The sequence below is a fragment of the Oryctolagus cuniculus genome, chromosome 9 (assembly GCF_964237555.1).
Source record: "Oryctolagus cuniculus chromosome 9, mOryCun1.1, whole genome shotgun sequence".
Classification (NCBI taxonomy): Eukaryota; Metazoa; Chordata; class Mammalia; order Lagomorpha; family Leporidae; genus Oryctolagus; species Oryctolagus cuniculus.
Window position 1 is genome coordinate 23,777,862 of NC_091440.1, and position 21,445 is coordinate 23,799,306.

Below are 21,445 nucleotides of genomic sequence, written 5' to 3' on the forward strand. Positions count from 1 at the left end.
GAATTTCTCATTATTGAACTGACTGTGAAAGAGATCAGGTGAGTGAAGGAAGACCTAAATCTGAACATGCTGATAAGCACCAAAAGCATTAGGAGAAGCAAATAATTTTTTTTAATGGGAAAGTAGGTAGTCAGTTGTTCTTTAGTAATAGCCATTCTAACGGACACAATGGTTAACTCCTTGTGGTCTGGTGTGGATTAGTCTCATTATTAACGTTGTTAGGCACCTTTTCATTTATAATCATCCCTAAAAAGCACCAGTGCATTCCTACCATTGTGATGTAATTGTCATGAGATTTATAGCCAATGGGGTTTTCATCAGAGCGAACCACTAGCCAGTGTCATACCCTTAGACTTTCAGAACTGTTAGCTAAAATAAACCTCTTATATTTGTAAATTACTCAATCCCTGTTTTTTTTGTAGTAACAGAAAACTGAATAATTCACATGCTATGTTGAATACAAATTGCAAGTGTTGGATGTCTTTGTGTTAATGCGGATCTTAGAGGAAAATCATTTAGATTATCAACAATGAGTGTGATATCAGCTGTGAGATTTGGCTTTAATTATGTTGAATTAGTTCTGTTCTAATTCTAGTTTGCTTAGAGGCTTTATCATAGAAGAGTGTTAAAATTGGTAAAATTCTTTTTCTGCCCCTATTGAGATACTCGTGGGATTTTTATAATTCATTTTGTTAAAATGTTGTATTACATTAATTGACATGTATATGGGCAACCATCTTTGCATCCCAAGGATAAACTGCACTAGGACACAATGCATATTCTTTTAATATGAAGTTAAATTCAGTTTCCTGGTATTTGCTGAGGATCCGTACATCTTTGTTCACCAGGAAAACTGGCTTCTAGCTTTCTTTTTTGTTTGTATGCTGTACTTGGCTGCTTTGGCATGAGGGTAATCCTAGCCACATAAAACAAATTTTCTGTGCTCTCTCCTTTTCAAAATTTTTGAAAGAATTCAGCAGCATTGTTATTAACTATTCTTTAAATGTTTTGTAGAATTAATCAATAAATTCATCTGGTCCTTGGTATTGTTTGTGGGGAGATTACAGATTACTAATTCTATCACATTAATTGTTATTGGTGTGTTCATACTTTGTATATCTTATGATTCAGGATAGCTAGATTTCATGTTTCCAGGAATCTATCTATTTTTCCTATGCAATCCTAATCCTTGTGTGTTATTGTTCATTAATATCTCTCCTGATTCTTTTCATTTCTTTGACACCAGCTTTAACATCTCCTCTTTCATTTAAAATTTCACTAATTTGAGTCTTTTCTCTTTCAATTCAAAGTAAAAGCTTTTTAATTTTTTAAAAAAAATTGTGTTTTAGATTGTGCATCCATTTTTTTCAATTTTTTATTTAGTAAATATAAATTTTTAAAGTACAGTTAATGGATTACAATGGCTCCCCCCCCCCATAATTTCCTTCCCACTCACACCCCTCCCATCTCCCTCTTCCTCTCCCATTCCATTCACATCAAGATTCATTTTTAATTATCTTTATACACAGAAAATCAATACAATATATATTAAGTAAAGATTTCATCAGTTTGCACCCACACAGAAACACAAAGTGTAAAATACTGTTTCAGTACTAGTTATAGCATTACTTCACATTGGACAACACACTAAGGATAGATCCCACATGAGAAGTAAGTACACAGTGACTCCTGTTGTTGACTTAACAATTTGACACTCTTGTTTATGGTGTCAGTAATCTCCCTAGGCTCTAGTCATGAGTTGCCAAGGCTATGGAAGCCCCCTGAGTTCACTGACTCTGATCATATTTAGACAAGGCCATGGTCAAAGTGGAAGTTCTCTCCTCCCTTCAGAGAAAGGTACCTCCTTCTTTGATGACCCATTCTTTCCACTGGGATCTCACTCATGGAGATCTTCCATTTAGTTTTTTTTTTTTTTTTTTTTTTTTTTTTTTTTTTTCCCCCAGGGTGTCTTGGCTTTCCACGCCTAAAATATTCTCATGGGCTCTTCAGCCAGATCCGAATGCCTTAAGGGCTGATTCTGAGGCCAGAGGGCTATTTAGGACATCTGCCATTCTATGAGTCTGCTGTGTATCCAGCTTCCCATGATGGATCGTTCTCTCCCTTTTTTATTCTATCAGCTAGTATTAGCAGACACTAGTCTTGTTTGTGTGATCCCTTTGACTCTTAGACCTATCAGTGTGATCAATTGTGAACTGAAATTGATTTGTTGTCGTCTTTCAGCACTTTGTGTCATCCCACTCTCTTCTGGCTTGGGAAGTTTCTCCTACGAAACTACTGATAGTAGGGATTCTTTTGCATATGAAAAGCCAATTTATTAAAAGATTTATTTATTTAATTGAAAGTCAAAGTTACAGAGGCAGGAGGAAAGACACAGAAGGAGAGAAAGAGATGTCTTTGATCCACTGGTTCACTCCCTAAAAGGCTGCAACAGCCAGAGCTGGGCCAGACTGAAACCAGAAGCTTCATCCAGTTTTCCCACATAGGTGGAAGGGACCCAAAAAATTATGCCATATTCCATTATTTTTCCCAGGCCACCAGCAGAGAGCTGGAGTAGCTGGAACATGAACCAGCACTAATATAGGATGATGGCATCACAGGGGGTGAGTCTACTCACAATGCCACAACACCAATACCAACAAGTCAATTGTTACTGATTTTTTTTAAATCTATTGGTTATATTCTTCCCAGGAAAGACACATTTATGTCCAATCTATTTGGAGCTATTTGAATTTCAATAATCCAGATAGTACTTTCAGAATTGGGAATTCAGGACCAATACTGCTGTACTATGTGTATATATATATATGTATATATATATATGCATATATATACATATGTATATATATATGAAACACTCTCCTAAAATTTTTATTTCAGTTATGGCATTTTTTAGCTCAAGAATTTCTGTTTCCTTCCCACCTATTTCCTTCCCTATTTCCTTCCTCCCTCCCTTACTCCCTTTCTTCCTTCCTACTTTCCTAATTTTTCTTCTTTTTTATTGATATTCTCATTTCACTCCTGTATCATTTTCCTAATAAAATTTAGTTTCTATCGATATTTTCTTATAACATAGTGAGCTCATGAAGATATTAAATCAGAATTTCTATGTGAGGACAAGAGCTGGTACTTGCTATCTCATCATCATGCTAGCATCACTCTCTTGGACCATGCTAAATTATTTATTAATAGTGTCTTGTTTGATGCTTAATATTTTGCACTTACCTATTTTCTAAAGAAGTATTTACACTATGTTGCACTTTATGCTGCTCTATAGAAGATTTGGAAATGCATATGAAATTCTTAAAATGGTAAAGCTTTCAGATAAGTACTTAACATTGGATGAGATTTTTAATGTTTATTGTTAACTGGTACATAAAAATTATACATATTTATGGGTCCTATGTAATAATTTCATACACATAAAGATGAGCAGTCACAAAAAGTTTACAAAAAATACATACTATTTAATAGCTATGCATGATTTTTAAAAAATGTTTTTCCACTAAACTTATCTTTTAATACCACCATACTGCAAAATTTTTGAAGTACTATTCTATATACCTAAAACTTTCATCTTTATATCTCTTACTTAAACCTCTCTTTGTATTGAAGTATTGTTACTGTACCCCTTAAAAATGCACCATTATCATAAGTTAATTCCAAAATTTTTAATGAATAAATTAAAAAACTATATTTACTTGAAATCACCTCTGGATATGTAATAAAAGTGTCAAATTCTTCATGTAGAAAACTTGATTTCCATTAAAGTCCATCTTAGTTGATGGATCCTCTTCTACTTTGTCAGGCTGCAAAGCATGGATTCACACTACTTTTTCCTATCGCAACTAACAGCTTCTATCCTCTTTCCTCAAACAGTCTCCAATAGTAACCACTGCTTTCATACCGATCACAGACACAGATTGCTGCTCAAATATGTCAAAGTAATTACTCTTTTATCTCAAATCTCAAAATACCTCCAAATTTCATTTTTGGTACCTCCCTGTGTGATTGCAATGATTTATCAAATCCCATAGGATTTGTCACTTATATTCTGAGTTCTCTTGCTATTTTTTTTGTTTCCTTAGCACTTGATGCATTAATATTCTTGAGTACAACATGTATGCTCTCATTGCAGAGTTATGATCAAACTATTCCTAGATACACTGTAATCAAATCTCCAAAATACTTCATATGTTTTTTTCAAATATCTTTTTTTTAAGATTTTTATTTATTTATTTGACAGGTAGAGTTACAGACAGTGAGATAGAGAGACAGAGAGAAAAGTCTTCCCTCTGCTTATTTATTCCACAAATGGTCGCAATGGCCAGAGCTACGCTGATCAGAAGGCAGAAGCCAGGTGCCTCCTTCTAGTCTCCCATGTGGGTGCAGGGGCCCAAGGGCTTAGGCCATCCTCCGCTGCCTTCCCAGGGTATTGCAAAGAGGAGGACTGGAAGAGGAGGAGCTGGACTGGAAGAGGAGCAGCCAGGACTAGAACCAGCACCCATATGGGATGCCGGCGCCACAGGCAGAGGATCAACCTAGTGCACCACGGCGCTGGCCCCTCAAATATCTTATTAAATAAAGTCCAAAAAATTTAATAAATAGCTTGTACCACTCATCTACCAGAGTTAAAAATTCAGATTATCTTTATTCATTTTTTGTTGCATTTTTTTCTGTACTACTCACTATCTTCTCACACACTATACAATTTATTTATTTCCCAGATTTAATATTTGATATATACTTTTTGTTTATTATTCTCTGATAGGAAAACAATCTTCATTTTTTAAGATTTATTTTTATATATTTGAAAGTCAGAATTAGAGAGAGATAGACAGAGAGAGATAGAGACAGAGAGAAAGATCTTCCATCGGCTGGTTCACTCCCTAAATAACCACAAAAGCCAGGGCTGGGCAAGGCTGAAACTAGGAGCCAGGAGCTTCTTCCAGATCTCCCACATAGATGCACTAGCCCATGCTGCTTTCCCAGGCACATTAGCAGGGAGCTGGATCAGAAGTTGGACAGCTGGGACTAAGTCAGTGTTCATATGGGATGCCAGCCTTGTAGGAGGCAGCTTAATTCTCTATGCCAAAACGCTGGTCTCTGTTTTTGTTTTTGATAGTTTCACTGATGTATCTCAGCTTCTACATGTGTTCCAGGTGCACGGTTAATGTGTGACAAATATTTATTATGAATGAATGAATGAATGCATGCATTTTTAAGACTTTTTTATGAGTTCAAATCTAAATATATATTATCTGATTTCTTTATGTGCAGAAATCATTTTAATTTTGGTATCTCATTTGAGCTTTGAACAAGCTAGGTTTTGGTATCTGGCTAGCTTAATTTTTTCAAACTGTTACAAAACAAAGTAATCTTTATTCATAATTGTAATGAAAGGATGTGCATAATTAGTCAGAACTTTGCTAACACCAGAATTTACATACTTCCTGTGAGAGGTTTGGATTATCAAAATAGAAGGAATAGACTGAGAACAGACAGCAGAAGAAATGTTTTTGTCATATTTTTAAATTCAAATAATATGAGCTTAAGATTGTTTTTGAAGAAGTACAGTGAAAATATCAAAAGTGAGTATTAGTATTATGTCCAAACAATTAGACTTTGCTTTTATTCAAAATAGAATTTGCTTTATTCAAAATTATACACAGATGATTGCATTAATAGATGCTGAAATTCCTTTCAGAAACATAAACAGATTGAGGCAGTCTAACATGTAAACTAAAGAGAAATACTCAAACAAGTATTAGAATGGGAGCTGCTGGAGAAGGGGGTTCATCTCCATTACCTCTAATAATGAACAGCCGAGGACTGGGCCCCTGTACACTAAGTCTAAATGGACTTAATACACAGGCTGAATAGAAAAATAGGCAGATTATACTGAATTATGTTTTATGCTTTTTTCATATTTGATATCCTAGTGAGTGTAAGCGATGTGTAGTGAATGATTATGAATTTTCAAACCCCTCTACCCACAAGAGACAAGCAGTCCTTTCTCCCAGTTTTGGTTGGGGTCAGCTTTAAACCATGACCATCAAACAGTCTTCATAAGGGTCCAGAGTCCCTCCCTAATTTCCTCTCCTCTATGAAATCCTCTCATTATTTGGTTAATGCCACTCCCAGGGCCATTGGTTGCTATTCTTTTATACTATCGTATCTGTTTAAGTGTTTACAGGAGGTGATAATGGAATGAATCAAGGCCTTCACCAGCCAGGCGGTCAACTAAATGCTGCTACAGGGATATACTCAGCTCCCCACCCAGGAGATAGCAGCTTGAGACATCGCCCCATGCCAGCGAAGAGTACCTCGTCACCCCACTTCAGCAGGAAGTAGCTCTAAAGACAGATCATCGTCCCTCTACCCTTCTTGGACATGTCGGGCTAATGTAATCCCATACAACTCTTGCTTTATAAAAAACAAAAAGGGTGAATGTTAGTAAAATGGCACAGTCTTATCTATGGCACGATCTACACCCCGGACACCCTCCTAGTCTCTAGCCTTTGCCACCATTGCTGAAAGTCAGGTGGCCAAATGGCCCAACCACTGCCGTCAAGCTCCACTCTCATCCTAATGAGATTTGCTGCTCTTACTTCCCTGCCCACCCCCTGGCAAAGTTTTAAGAGGACCTGTTCCTGAACACATGTCTCTCTTTCTCTCTGTCTCCGGATCTCTCTGCCTCTTGATCTTTCTCTCTCGCTCTCTCTCTTACATTCTCCTTCACCCTCTTTTTCCCTATTTGCCCCTTCCCTCTGGTCTGTTGAGTTTCCCCCAATAAACCCCTTCCCTTAAAAAAAAAAAAAAAAACAAAAAAAAACAACAAACAAACAAACAAAAAAACTCTATTCCTGTTTAATACGCCAGTGTTCAATAGGATTTTTAAGTGTGCAATATGTGAATTTCATTTTTAATCACCTACATTTGAGGTGCTATGGCATAGTGGGTAAAGCCACCACCTGCAGTGTTGGCATCCCATATATGTTTTTTTTTTTTTTTTCAACAGGCAGAGTGGACAGTGAGAGAGACAGACAAAGAGAAAGGTCTTCCTTTGCCGTTGGTTCACCCTCCAATGGCTGCCGCGGCCGGCGCGCTGCTGCTGGCGCACTGCGCTGATCTGAAGCCAGGAGCTAGGTGCTTCTCCTGATCTCCCATGCAGGTGCAGGGCCCAAGTACTTGGGCCATCCTCCACTGCACTCCCGGGCCACAGCAGAGAGCTGGACTGCAAGAGGGGCAACCAGGACAGAATCCGGCGCCCCGACCGGGACTAGAACCCTGTGTGCCGGCACTGAAGGCGGAGGATTAGCCTATTGAGCTGCCGCACAGGGCTCATATGGTTTGAGTCCCAGCTGCTCTTCTGATCCAGCTCTCTGGTATGGCCTGGGAAGGCAGCAGAAGATGGCCCAAGTTCTTGGACCCCTGCATCTGTGTGGGAGACTCAGAAGAAGCTCCTAATTCCTTGCTTTGGATCAGCACAACTCTGGCTGTTGCAGCCAACTGGGGCACGAACCAGTGGATGAAAGACCCCTCTCTCTCTTTCTGCCTCTCCTTCTCTCTCTGTGTGAACTCTGGCTTTCAAATAAATACATAAATATTTAAAAATATCAAAATGTATATTTTATGTATTCAACAGTGAATTTATTTAAAATGCTTTATAATTGCTAATATCTTCAAGATAATAGAGTTTTCCTGGCTGAATATTACTTGTTTATCATCCAACTTTTAGCACTGCCACCCTCTTTGGAAATATGATCATTTTCTGCTTTCCCCTATGTATTGATAAAATGAATATAACTGGTGAAAAATTTATTCATTGAAAAAGAGTAAAATTATACTCCATCATATAAACAAACATGACAAAAAAGGAATTATTTCATGTGTTTTCAAAAAAGATATTTATCTGATTATAAACAGGCTTCTATAGAAAGAGTAGTAGCAAACTTTCAGAACAAAGTATAACAAGGAAAAAGGTCAGAACAACTTTTCTTTATTACTACCTCATTATGTGACTTTGGCCAAGGTCCCATAGACCTGGTTTAATGAAGAGATAATGATAGCTCATCCTTTCCCATTTTTTGCCCAGTCAACTCAGTATTGTTCAAAAAAGGCCTCTAAGGCTCTTTTGGAAATTCGTATTACAAAGCCTTCCCTTTTTTCTATTTCATTTTACATTTTAATGCACAAGCTTGCAATTTCCTGACATTTTGTTAATTATATGACTTCTCCATGTGACATACCATGTTTTATTAAAATAGTTTGATAATAGTACCTACTTAATTAAGTTGTTATGAATGTTAAATTAATTAAAGCATGCGAAATATGTGGCTGGCCTGTGTGGAGCTCAATAAAACTTATTTCTTTGCATTATCATTGCTAATAATGATACCTCATAGAAAAATTAATTTTATGATTCTCAGTTAATGTGTTTGATTTTTAGAGTGGATAAGGATATGAGCTAGAATTGCCTTCAATATTAAAGGAGTTTATGTATTCTCATACAAATAACTTAGACATTAGATTAGGGGGGCATGAAGTTATTTTAAGTTTTGCTGTTTTATTTAGTAAAATGTGTTAATATGTCAATTAATGTGCCCACAGAACTCTGAAATAGATGACTCAGCTTCACTGAGTTTGTTTCATGAAACAAAACTCAATTTTGGTGCTGGCATTGTGGTGCAATGGGTAGGGCAGCTACCTGCAATGCTATATTTCCAATCCAGTTCCCTGCTAACGTGACTGGGAAAGCAGTGAAAGATGGTCCAAGTGTTTGGGCCCCTGCTACCCAGGTGGGAGACCTGGAAGAAGATTCTTGTTCCTGGCTTTAGCTTGGCCCAGCCCTGGCTGTTGCAGCCATCTGGGGAATGACAGTGGATGGAAGATCTCTCTCTTTTTCTCTCTCTCTCTCTGAATCTCCCTCTCTCCTGTAACTCTGACTTTCAAAAAAAATTAATCTTTAAAACAAAACCTGTTCAACACTAAATATTCACAGTGTGTTACATACAAATACAGCTTTTTTCTCTCAAAGAAATAACACAATTTTCACATCCCTGAAATTCAATTGTTAAAATCATACCTTTGCCCCTCATTCATGAGGCTATTTAAAAGCATGAACCTGAATAAATGTCTAGCTACATGTAGAACTGACTGCATCTAAACAAGACTTTCAGTGAATTTTCAAAAGTGTGTACAGGTACAATAAAATCAGGAAAGACACAGGGATAAAAGTCAAATAAATCATGGGTGATAGAAATAGAGAGATGAATGAGGCAGGCATGATTTGTTGTAATCATATACAGTTAAAAATAGAAACAGATGGATGGAATGCTTCAACTGTGCAAGAGGCTCTGCAGATGCCAAGTCAGGCCAGAGCAGATGAGAAGTACTCAGGCTTGCAGCGCAAATGTTCACATTGGTTCCAAATTCAAACCTTGGAACCCAGCATCACAATCTATGGAAATCATGCGTCAATGATAAGAACTGGAAGTTTTAAGGATCAAGCATCAGCATACATAAAACAAAAACAAATGCACCTATAAATACAGAAAAAGGAATGACTTCTGAAAATCATTTCATTTTTAAAGTCAAATTGCATTTTGATGTGCTTTTCAGGATGAAAAATCATAAAATGTTACCTCAGATCATGAAATGAATTAATCTGATGGGCAGACTGGTTTGGTGTTATCCATCTGGAGACAAAGGACACTGCCAGTATCAACAACTCTGGTTTTGAAATAGCTATTTATTCCTACAGTAATTGGCCAACATGCCACATTGTTTTAGGAAGCCACTCTGTACTTTCAGAGAAATTCCATATTATCAACACTGCGTGACTAAGAGCATGGTTTGCCTTTGCCGCTTATATGGAAACAGGGCATACTTTCAGTTGATTTCGAAAATTGTTTATGTACAAACTGATAGAAGAGTGTTTAAGACATCCTCCTGTTTTTCTCCATTGTTTTCTCTGTCAAATTCCTATGATTTCTAAATAGTTTTCTGTCATTTAAATGGTATGCAGTTTTGGTTTATAAACATAATGCTCATCATGCATCATAAAATTCATGGTTTTGGGAGGGCTGGTGTTGTGGCACAGCATGTTAAACTTTTGCTTGTGATGCGGGCATCAGAGAGCTGGTTCCAGTCCTGGCTACTTCATTTCTTATCCAGCCTCCTGCTAATGTGTCTGGGAAGGCAGCAAAAGATGGCCCAAGTGTCTGGACTACTGCCATCCATGTAGGAGATGGTATGTCTGGCTACTGGATAACGCATGGCACAGCCCTGATTGTTACAGCCACTGAGGATTGAATTAGTAGATGAAAGATCTCTCTCTTGGGCACACACTCTCTGTTGCCCTGCCTTTCAAATAAATACATCTTTTAAAATATCTATAATGAGGTTTGGCATTGTGGCATGGAAGGTTAAGTCACCGCCTGTGATGCCTGCATCTCATATGGGTACTTGTTCAAGCCTCAGCTATTTGACTTCCCATCCAGCTCCCTGGTGTAGTGCCTAGGAAGGCAGCAGAAGATGATCCAAATATTTAGGCCCCTACACCTACATGGGAGACCTGGAAGAAGCTCCTGGCATGGGTCTGGCTTTGCCCTGTCTGTTCTGGTCTTTTGGGGAGTGAACCAGCAGATGGAAAATCTCTCTCTGTCTCTCCCTCGCTCTCTGTAACTCTGAATTTCAAATGCATAAATGAATCTTTAAAAAAATCCACAGCAGTTTATCTTCCAAGTCTTCTCTTTTCCTTAACTTCTCCTAGCCATTTAATATTCCCCCTTCTTGTCCATTCCTTCCTTTATTTTCTTTTTTCACCAGAGAAATTACACAGAGACATTTCCTGAAATAGTAAGAATTTTATAATTCCATTTGCAAACATAGTATTTTAATTCTATTCTACTGATAATAGCTATAAGTATTGATGTCCAAAGATCTTTCAAACAGCAAGGTAAATGAAAGACTATCAGACATATTCTCATAATTGAATAAAGACCAGTTAGAAGGTTTTTGCAATAGTCTAGGCCAGAAACCCTGAGGTATGTGGATGTGTTTGCAAACTTAATTTTTAAAAATAATACAGTACAGCTGCTATAAAATGCTCCCATAAAACAAAAATATGCATACAAAATAATCTGATTGAATCAGAATTTTTAAATAAAAGACTTAGGGTTGGAACTGCATCAGGTACAGCAATAATACAGGAGTTCTAAAGATTTCTAGATGTAGTATATGCTCCTATAAACTCCTCCCTGATAAAATACAGATGCACACAAAACAAATTACTCAATTTAGGAAAATCATCATCCTTCCTGTCTGAATAGCTTATATACCTACCTAGTTTCAAATATCACTCAAGATTATTGAACTAGTTCCTATTTCTCTATTCAGTTATGTCTCTCCAATATTAGTGTCATTACTCAGTGAAACAATCTTGAGTTCCATGGGTCTGTACACAGGAATTTCTACTTGAAATTCATACATCATAAATTGGTTTATATATTGCTTCTATTAATGTTTAATGAAGGATTCATTCATCAAGTCTTTGAATATCTCTGAGGATAGAAGTAAAGCTACAGAGTCCACTAAACTAGTATTTTTCTTTTCAATGTTCACTCAGAGCTAATGCACATGCATAACAGCATGTATGTCCATAAATATCACAGCCAAAACCCAGAAACTATCCAGAAGTATATTCAAGAGGGAAATGTATACATAAGGTTTCTCATATTAGCAAAATGGAGATAGAATAAGAAATATGAAATAAATTTATACACGTAAATCTGTATAAAATTCTTAAATGCTAAGTGAATAATGATCTCATTCAAAACAATACTGTAAAATAATTTTGTAAACAAAAAGTATGATAGATGCAAATGACAAAAAACTATAGAACCAAGGGCCAATGTTGCAGTATAGTGGGTAAAGCCAGTGCCTTCAATGCTGGCATCCCATCTAGGTCCTGGTTCATGTCTTGGCTACTTCATATCCAATCTGGCTCCCTGCTAATGGCCTAGGAACACCTACAGAAGATGGCCCAGTGTTTTGGGCCCCTGCCTCCCAGGTGGGAGACCTGGAAGAAGCTCTTTGCTCCTGGTTCCAGCCTGGCCCAGTCCCAGCCCCAGCCACTTGGCCACCAGGTGAGTAAACTAGTACATGAAAGTTCTCTCACTAACTTTCAAATAAATACATAAATCTTAAAAAAAAAAAAAAACTTTAAAACCAAAGCCATTTCTGAACTTTGAAATATTCTTGGTCTTTTGATTTATATGGACACTAAAGAATGACAGGCAAAATACATTGTGTTGCTTTTCACTGTGTTAGCAAATTTACATAAAAATCAAGGTTTGCCTAATTCTATCATTTTTTATGCTTTCCTTTCAATTTTTGATAATTATCTGTTCTTTGCTATGTGACTTAATTTTATTTATATTTTACTTCAATTCTAGTAATTCAGAAAAACTGCATGCATATAATATTCTTCTAAATATATCTGTGTATATATAATTGGTAGTAGGTAAAAATATTTTGCTTTCAAATATTTGTCAAAAAGAGGAACCTTCTGTACTAGATAGTAATGAGTCTGAAACCCCAAATTATTCTCTTACTTCCCTATTTACTTCTTTCACATTTAACCAAGGGGAGTCATTAATTTCTGCCTCCTATTTTGGGTGAACCAACATGCATGCATTATCCTTCCAGCACTGTTCCCATGTGATTGAAAACACCTGGATGAGATTCAAGCCCAGACCTGGAGCTGCATCCTGTGTCTCTCTACCTTTAGGACTGTTTAAACCTTATTGTATGAAATAAACCACAGTTTTACATTCAGCTATTTTAAAATATTTCTATTATAAAAGGTAAAAGAACAACAGGTTTTGTCTTCAGATCTCAGCTGAGATCTCCAAAGGAGATTTTTTTTTTCAGGCAGAGTTAGACAGTGAGAGAGAGAGAGAGAGACAGAGAGAAAGGTCTTCCTTTTCCATTGGTTCATCCTCAAAATGGCCGCTTCGGCTGGAACTGTGCAGATCCGAAGCCAGGAGCCTGGTGCTTCCTCCTGGTCTCCCATTCGGGTGCAGGGCCCAAGCACTTGGGCCATCCTCCACTGCCCTCCCGGGCCACAGAAGAGACCTGGATTGGAAGAGGAGCAACCAGGACAGAATCCAGTGCCCCAACTGGGACTAGAACCTGGGGTGCTGGCACTGCAGGCGGAGGATTAGCCAAGGGAGCCACGGCGCTGCCTCCAAAATAGATTTAACAACATTAAAATTACTATTGTCCTTGTTGATGTACTTATGGTGGGCCAGAGGTAGGATTATCATTCTCCAGGCTAGCACTGTGGTACAGCAAGTTAACCTGTCAGCATCCCAAATGGGCACTGGTTGAGTCCCTGCTGCTCCACTTCCATTCTAGCTCCTTGCTATTGCCTCTGGGAAAGCAGTGGAAGAAGGTCCAAGTCCTTGGGCCCCTATAACCTCGTAGGAGACCTGGACAAATATCTTGGGTCCAGCCTGGTCCAGCTTCTGCCATTGCAGGCATTTTGGGAGTGAACCATCAGATGAAGATCTCTCCCTCTCTGTCTCTTTCTCTCTGTAATTCTGCCTTTCAAGTAAATAAAATATTTTTATTAAAAAAAATCATTATCTAAGACCGTAAGAGATTTGTCAATCTTATGCAGTATCTATGTATCCTTGACCTCTCTTTGTTTAATTCTGCTTTGTTTTATAAGATCAATTCACTAGTTGTTTTATTTCTCTTTATACAATTAACGTAAGATGATGTTTTCCTGCTTATGAATTTGTTTATTTTATCTTTCCCTTTGGAAAATATACTTCTTGAAATGAAATTTTGAGTTTTGTCTATCTTGCTCAGTGCTGTATTTCAAATACTTAGAGTTATTTCCACATGTACATGAATAATTCCACAGGTTCCACAGATTTTTATTAAACAAGTAGCTGAAATAATTGTTGAGTCACAGGTTCAAAACAGGGAGAAGTAAACATACTTCTAATATTTTCCATTCCCTCTTCCTTAGTTTTGATAGTTATTAAATAATTTCTTTGTAATATTTAGCATTTTTTTAATTTTTTTTTATTTTTTGACAGGCAGAGTGGACAGCGAGAGAGAGAAACATATTTTCCTAAGGGATTAATGGATGTAATTATCTTCATTTAGGTCAGTATTCATCTAAATTTTATCAGAACCCCAAATGCATTTCTAATGTGAAATTATTTATCCCATAAAAATATTTTGACTCATTTTGGAAGGTTGTTTTTTGTCATTGTAAAATTTTTGAAAAGAAAAGCTCATTAGTTCTACATTCCCTGAGTTTTATTTATTTGTTGGTCTCCTTATATGGAGCATTTTAGGTATTTTTAGTTTCATTTTTTTGCATCTTCAATTTAGCACTTATATCTATAATACAATATAAATAGCACATTTAATTTGCCATACATAGGTTCATTTTTAACAGATTTATCTTATTTATTTGAAAGGCAGAGTTAGAGAGAGAGAGAGGTCTTGCACCCACTGGTTAACTCCCCGAATGGCCACAATGGTAGTCACTAGTTCTGTCCAAAGTCAGAGCCAGTAACTTCATCCAGTTCTCCAACATGGAGGCGGGGGCTCAAGCATCTTTCACTGCTTTCCCAGGCACACCAGCAGGGAGCTAGATTGGAAATGGAGCAGCCCGTGTGTGAACTAGCCCTCACTCAGAATGGCAGCACTGCAGGCAATGGTTTAACCTGCTCCACCGCAGCACTAGCTCATAAGATAATATTTGAAGCCCTGAAATATATTAATCTAATTAATTTTCAAAGCAACCCTACTAAGTAGTGTTTTTATTTTCCACATAATAAAATAAGAGAACACAGACACAGGGAAATTAAGTAACTTGTTTAAGATTAGAGGACTGGCAAGTGGCAAATTTGGTATTTCAGTTTAAGAAGTCTGACTTCAAAGGCCTTGGTCTTAACCTCTTTTTTTTTTCTTTAAGATTTATTTCTTGGGGCTGGCGCTGTGGCACAGCGGGTTAAGCCCTGGCCTGCAGCATTGGAATCCCATATGGGCACTGGTTAGATTTCTGGCTGCTTCACTTCCGATCCAGCTATGGCCTGGGAAAGCAGAAGATGGTCCAAGAGTCCTTGGGTCCCTGCACCCACGTGGGAGACGTGGAAGAAGCTCCTGGCTCCTGGCTTCAGATCAGTTTAAGCTCTGGCCGTTGCAGCCATTTGGGGAGTGAACTGATGGTTGGAGGACCTCTCTCTCCCTCTCTCTCTCTCTCTCTCTCTCTCTGGCTCTACATCTCTCTGTAACTCTGTCTTTCAAATAAATAAAATAAATGTTTAAAAAAAGATTTTTTATTTTATTTGAGAGGTAGAATTACAGACAAAGAGAGGGAGAAACAGAGAGGAAAGTCTTCCATCCACTGGTTCAGTCCCCAAATGGCCATAGTGGCCAGAACTGCGCCGATCTGAAGCCAGGGGACAGGAGCTTCCTACAAATCTCCCACTCGGGTGCAGGGGCCCAAGAACTTAGACCATCTTCTTCCACTTCCCCAGGCCATACAGAGAGCTGGATCAGAAGAGAAGCAGTCGGGACTCACACCAGTATCAACGTGGGGTGCTGGTACCGCAGGCAGAGGTTCAGCCCACAATGCTACATTGCCAGCCTGGGGCTTAACCTCTTACTCCAACACTTCTTTATTATTCTCCTGTGTATTTCTGTTTTTTTTTTTTTTTTTTCTTTCTTGTATTCGGTTACATCATGCATTAAATCTAAAGCCTTATTGTACCTTTTTTGAGATGCTTTACCTAACTATTGGCTCTTATTTTAAGGAAAATATTATAGCCGGCGCCGTGGCTCAATAGGCTAATCCTCCACCTTGCGGCGCCGGCACACCGGGTTCTAGTCCCGGTTGGGGCGCCGGATTCTGTCCCGGTTGCCCCTCTTCCAGGCCAGCTCTCTGCTATGGCCAGGGAGTGCAGTGGAGGATGGCCCAGGTGCTTGGGCCCTGCACCCCATGGGAGACCAGGAAAAGCACCTGGCTCCTGGCTCCTGCCAGGATCAGCGCGGTGCGCCGGCTGCAGCGGCGGCCATTGGAGGGTGAACCAGCGGCAAAGGAAGACCTTTCTCTCTCTGTCTCTCTCACTGTCCACTCTGCCTGTCAAAAAAAAAAAATAAATAAAAAAATAAAAAAAATAAAAAAAAAAAGAAAATATTATTCTCATATAATTTAAACTTAAGAAGAAATAATTGTTGGAATTTTACACATCATGCCAAAGTGCTTCTGTGATAAGGTAACACTTATCTGTTCAGCACTATGCTTTTCTGTTTTTTTTTTTTAATTTTTTATATCATGATTCCCACATTAATCTGGGTTTTGCATTTCTTTTAGAACAATACACTCAATCCAATGTTCTACAGTAGAGCATTGGATGTGACAGTAAAGAGAAACAGGCAAGGAAAGCTGTAGCTTCTGGTATACGCTGCTTTATCAAAAGAATCATGCTTGTGAATATATTCTCCTTGATCCACTATGTCCTAAGCAATTGTGGAGGAAGAACCATAAAAAAAATCTTTTTTTCAAGATAACTTTTCAACTGAATTTCTTGAAGAATAATGTTTCCATTATTTTCAGACTGTCCAGTTTGATATCACAAAGATAAAAGAGACAGGCAAAAGAGTAGATCTCTAGTCCATGTGACGCAAAAATGTCCAAAACATAAACATTAATTTCCATGTATTATTTTTTATTTTGTTGCTTAAAAAAGGAAAACAATACAATTGTAAAAGATTAATCTGAAAGGCAGCATTACGAGAAGGAAAGACAGAGAGAGAGAGAGAGAGAGAGAGAGAGAGAGAGAAGAGGAGAGGAGAGAGGGAGGAGAATGAGAGAGAGAGAGAATCTTTCATCTGCTGCTTCACTCCCTAAATGGCTGCTACTGTCGGGGCTAGGCCACATCAAAATCAGGAGCCTGGAACACCATCTGTGACTCCCACATAGATGCAGGGCCCCAAGCATATGTACAATCTTCTGCTGTTTTCACAGGTGCACTAGCAGGGAGCTGGATTGGAAGTGGAGCATTCAGGACTCGAACTGGCATGCATATGGAATGTCCACATTACTGGTGGCAGCTTAACTTGCTATACACACTTTTGGTCCAAAAAGATAAAGAGTTTGAACATAACTAACCAATGCTACGTTTTACTGAAATATTCTCCAAATGATTCCTATGGCACTCTTCCTCACTGTATGTTATGCTCCAAGACCTCCATGATTTACATAAAAAGCCGATCCTTATCTATGGTTTTCAACTGGGTCAAACAATAAAGAAATACAGTAAGAACATGATAGGGAGGCTATGTGACCTTCACAAGGCATTTTAGTCATTGCCATCCACAAACTCTACCCCTTTTGAGACAGAGTGCCCCAACTGTTGTGTTTTTCCAATCAAAGACATATCACCTGGTGGCCAGATTAACTACAAGTCATTGCAAATTCTCTTACTGCTCCCTTCAATTCTAAAGGTAGAAATGGGAGATTCTGAGTAACTATTTTTTGTTTGTTTTCCTTAACCCAGCCCACCACTGTGTAAACAACTTCTTAATTAAACCCTTTCAAAGCCACTATTTGCATATATTTATTTCCTAAAAGAATCTTGTTTCTCCATATTATCCTCAAAGTTGCTGTGTTTACAACATGCATATCAATGAAGGGGTGAATTCTAATTCTATTATTGTCTACAATTAATCAATTCCCATCAAATATTAGACAATGTTTTGAGAAGATAAAATAACCAGGAGGCTTTTTTATATCATACCACATCACACTAAATTGTTATTCGGTTATGGGATAGACATAGCTTATTATTTGACATTTTCAAGTATTTCAAAAGTCATGCAAGTATACTATGTTGTACATAATGAAGTTCTTTTTAACAATGATGGTATAATTGGTATCTAATACAGAATATATAATACATAATCCTATTTCCATTGTGAGAAATAAGTTCATATAATTCAATTTGTTTACTGGGACTCCATACAGAATAGTTTTACAAAGCCATATCCTGTACACATTATAAGTCTATTTTCACCCTCATTGCTCTGTGAGTCTATTCATAGGAGATACTCTTGAATAATTATAGCAATGTAAATGTTTCCATCAGTTCAATGGAACTGGAACTTTAAAATTATGTTCCAGTTTCTTATAATATGGATATATATGCGTTGTCTTAAGGCTATGAGGTATAATGTACACTTTCATAAATGTTATTTTGTGTTTTTTATGGCTTTCAAATAAGTTGTTCATAAAGCTTTATAGGAACATTTGTGAGGGTAGGTAAAATATCATGACCGAATTATATGAATTTCACAAGAAAGGTTCTACAAAAGCATATAATTATGATAGTTCTAACTCTAAAACTGTATCTGCTATAAGATCATGGTCAAATTCATTAATGATATCAACAGTATTTACCATAAGATAAACTATATTTTAGTGCCTTTCATAAAATTAATATCCAGCCAGATAAAAAGATAGCAAAGAGACATTCATAGAATTTACACACACACACACACTCACTCCTGCTGAGAGTGCTGTAAAAGACATTTATTATCCTTATTTATTCATTCAGCAAACATTGATAAAATTGGTTCATTGTGTCAGGCATTTAATAGTATTAAATAATTTATAGTAAAAGTAGACAACTGATTAGTACTCGACATAGCCTGGGGCTGGTGCTGTGGCTTAGCAGATAAGGCCACTGCCTGCGTCCCATATAGGGGCGGGTTCAAGTCCCGGCTGCTCCACTTCCAATCCAGCTCTCTGCTATGGCTTTGGAAAGCAGTAAAGGATGGTCCATGTGGGAGATCCAGAGATAAATAGCAATATGATATAACAGAGTGAACATTTCTAAGACTAAGTATAAATCTGAAACATTTACACACTTTAAAATGGGTTAAATTTTTTTAAATATTTTAAACATTTATTAAAAACGAATTACACTTGCTTTGTGACTTTAATATCCTGCCTTTAGTAGCCAATAGAACAAATAGAAACTTGGGGATGGTCTAGAATATTTGACATCAAATTATCAATCCTATTTGACATTTAAAAACACTTCATTCTCAGGCAGAAGGATAACCTTTTGTTAAATGAGAACATATATCAGTGGACATTCACCATGAAACACTTTAAGATGAGTCATTAAACAAACAAAAAACCAAAAACAGTTCCTTTTTCACATCTGGATGAGTATTTGCCAGAGTGAAGTATATGACCATGGGCAGATGCACATACTTCTACCTGTCTTCACTCTGGCAATACCATGCACCTGGCCTTTGTCAATGGTACATACTTAATAATGCTGGAACTAGGAGGCGCTTCTATTTCCTTAACAAGTTGTCATTAATTACACTGAAAGAAGGGGCCGGCACTGTAGCATAGCAGGTAAAGCTGCCGCCTGCAGTGCCAGCATCCGATATGGGTACCAGTTTGAGTCCCAGCTGCTCCACTTCTGATCCAGCTCTCTGCTATGACCTGAGAACGCAGTAGAAGATGGCTTAAGTCCCTGGGATCCTGCACCCATGTGGGAAGACCCAAAGGAAGATCCTGGCTCCTGGCTTCAGACTGGCACAGCTCCGGCCTTTGCAGCCAATTGGGGAGTGAACCAGCTGGTGGAAGACCTCGCTCTCTCAGCTTCTCCTTCTCTCTGTGTGTGTAACTCTTTCAAATAAATAAATATATCTTTAAAAAAAAAAAAAGAAACGAGAGGGGCCAGCGCCGTGACTCACTTGGTTAATCATCCACCTGTGGTGCTGGCATCCCATATGGGCGCCAGATTCTAGTCCCGGTTGCTCCTCTTCCAGTCCAGCTCTCTTCTGTGGCCTGGGAAGGCAGTAGAGGATGGCCCAAGTGCTTGGGCCCTGTACCCACATGGGAGACCAGGAGGAAGCACCTGGCTCCTAGCTTCAGATCTGTGCAGTTCAGGCCCTAGCGGTCATTTTGGGGGTAAACCAACGGAGGGAAGACCTTTCTCTCTGTCTCTCTCTCTCTCACTGTCTACAACTCTACCTGCCATATTAAAAAAAAAAAAAAAAAAAAAAAAAAAGAAAGAAGACACAGGGATATGTTTCTTTTTTTTTCTTTTTTTCTTTTTTTTTTTTTTTTTTGACAGGCAGAGTGGACAGTGAGAGAGAGAGACAGAGAGAAAGGTCTTCCTTTTGCCATTGGTTCACCCTCCAATGGCCGCCACTGCCGGCACACTGCGGCCGGTGTACCGCGCTGATCCAAAGCCAGGAGCCAGGTGCTTCTCCTGGTCTCCCATGGGGTGCGGGGCCCAAGCACTTGGGCCATCCTGCACTGCCCTCCCAGGCCACAGCAGAGAGCTGGCCGGGAAGAAGGGCAACCAGGACAGAATCCGGCGCCCCAACTGGGACTAGAACCCGGTGTGCCGGCGCTGCTAGGTGGAGGATTAGCCCACTGAGCCGCGGCGCCGGCCGGGATATGTTTCATATCACAGATTTAGTTTATCAAATCCATGTATCTGGAGGATGAGGTCTTCAATCCATAAAATCTTTCTTTAAAAGTGCTAGAGACAACTGATATTTTGGATGCACAAGCATCAACACAGGGACATAGAAAGTGAGAAATGGCAAATCAATATGACAGTTGAAAAGGAATACAATAATTCATTAGTGTTAAACTCAAAGAAAGGTAGGTTGATTAAGTGCTTGAGGAAGAACTGCAAAGAAGAATTATAAGAATATGCAAAGATACACAAGAGAATACAGACAAACAAAATTAGGGAATCAATGCACAATATGAATGAGAAATTCAGCAAAGAGACAGAGATCTGGAAAAAAAGAATCTAATGGAAATTTAGGGAATGAGGAGCTCAATAAACCAAGTAAAAACAGTTGAGAGTGTCAACAGCACCCTATATGAAGCATAAGAAATAATATTTGAAATATTCTTATCAAGCAAAAAAAATTATAGAGAATTTTAAAAATGAAAATAATGTCTGATATCATTGGAATGTCATTAAATGAAAAAATAATCATGGAAATTCCTGAGAGAAAATGGAGGACTTATGGCACAGAGAATTTATTCAATGGACTAATAGCTGATAAATGTCCCAATCTGTTGAAATGTATAGACTTTCAAGTACAGGGAGCCCAGTGGGGAAATAACTGTAATGAGAAAAGATGCTTCTCAAAACAGTAAAACTGACAAAATTACAAACAAGAGAAAGGTGAGGTAAATGTGAAAAGCAAAGTAAGGTGAGAAGAAACTGCATGAGAAAGATTTCAAGTAACCTTAAAGGAGACCCCCATTTGATTAATAGCAAAGTTTTATTATTTTTTTTCCTGCATAAATATAATAGCCCTGGAGAGAATGAAATGAGACATT

The 21,445-nt window shown here is 38.1% G+C and overlaps 1 long non-coding RNA gene across 1 annotated transcript in view; it reads right to left on the reverse strand.

The window, feature by feature from the left end:
- LOC138843681 (uncharacterized) overlaps positions 1-21,445 on the reverse strand; it is a 222,065-nt gene that overhangs the window by 161,995 nt on the left and 38,625 nt on the right. The gene's annotated exons all lie outside the window — the stretch shown is intronic.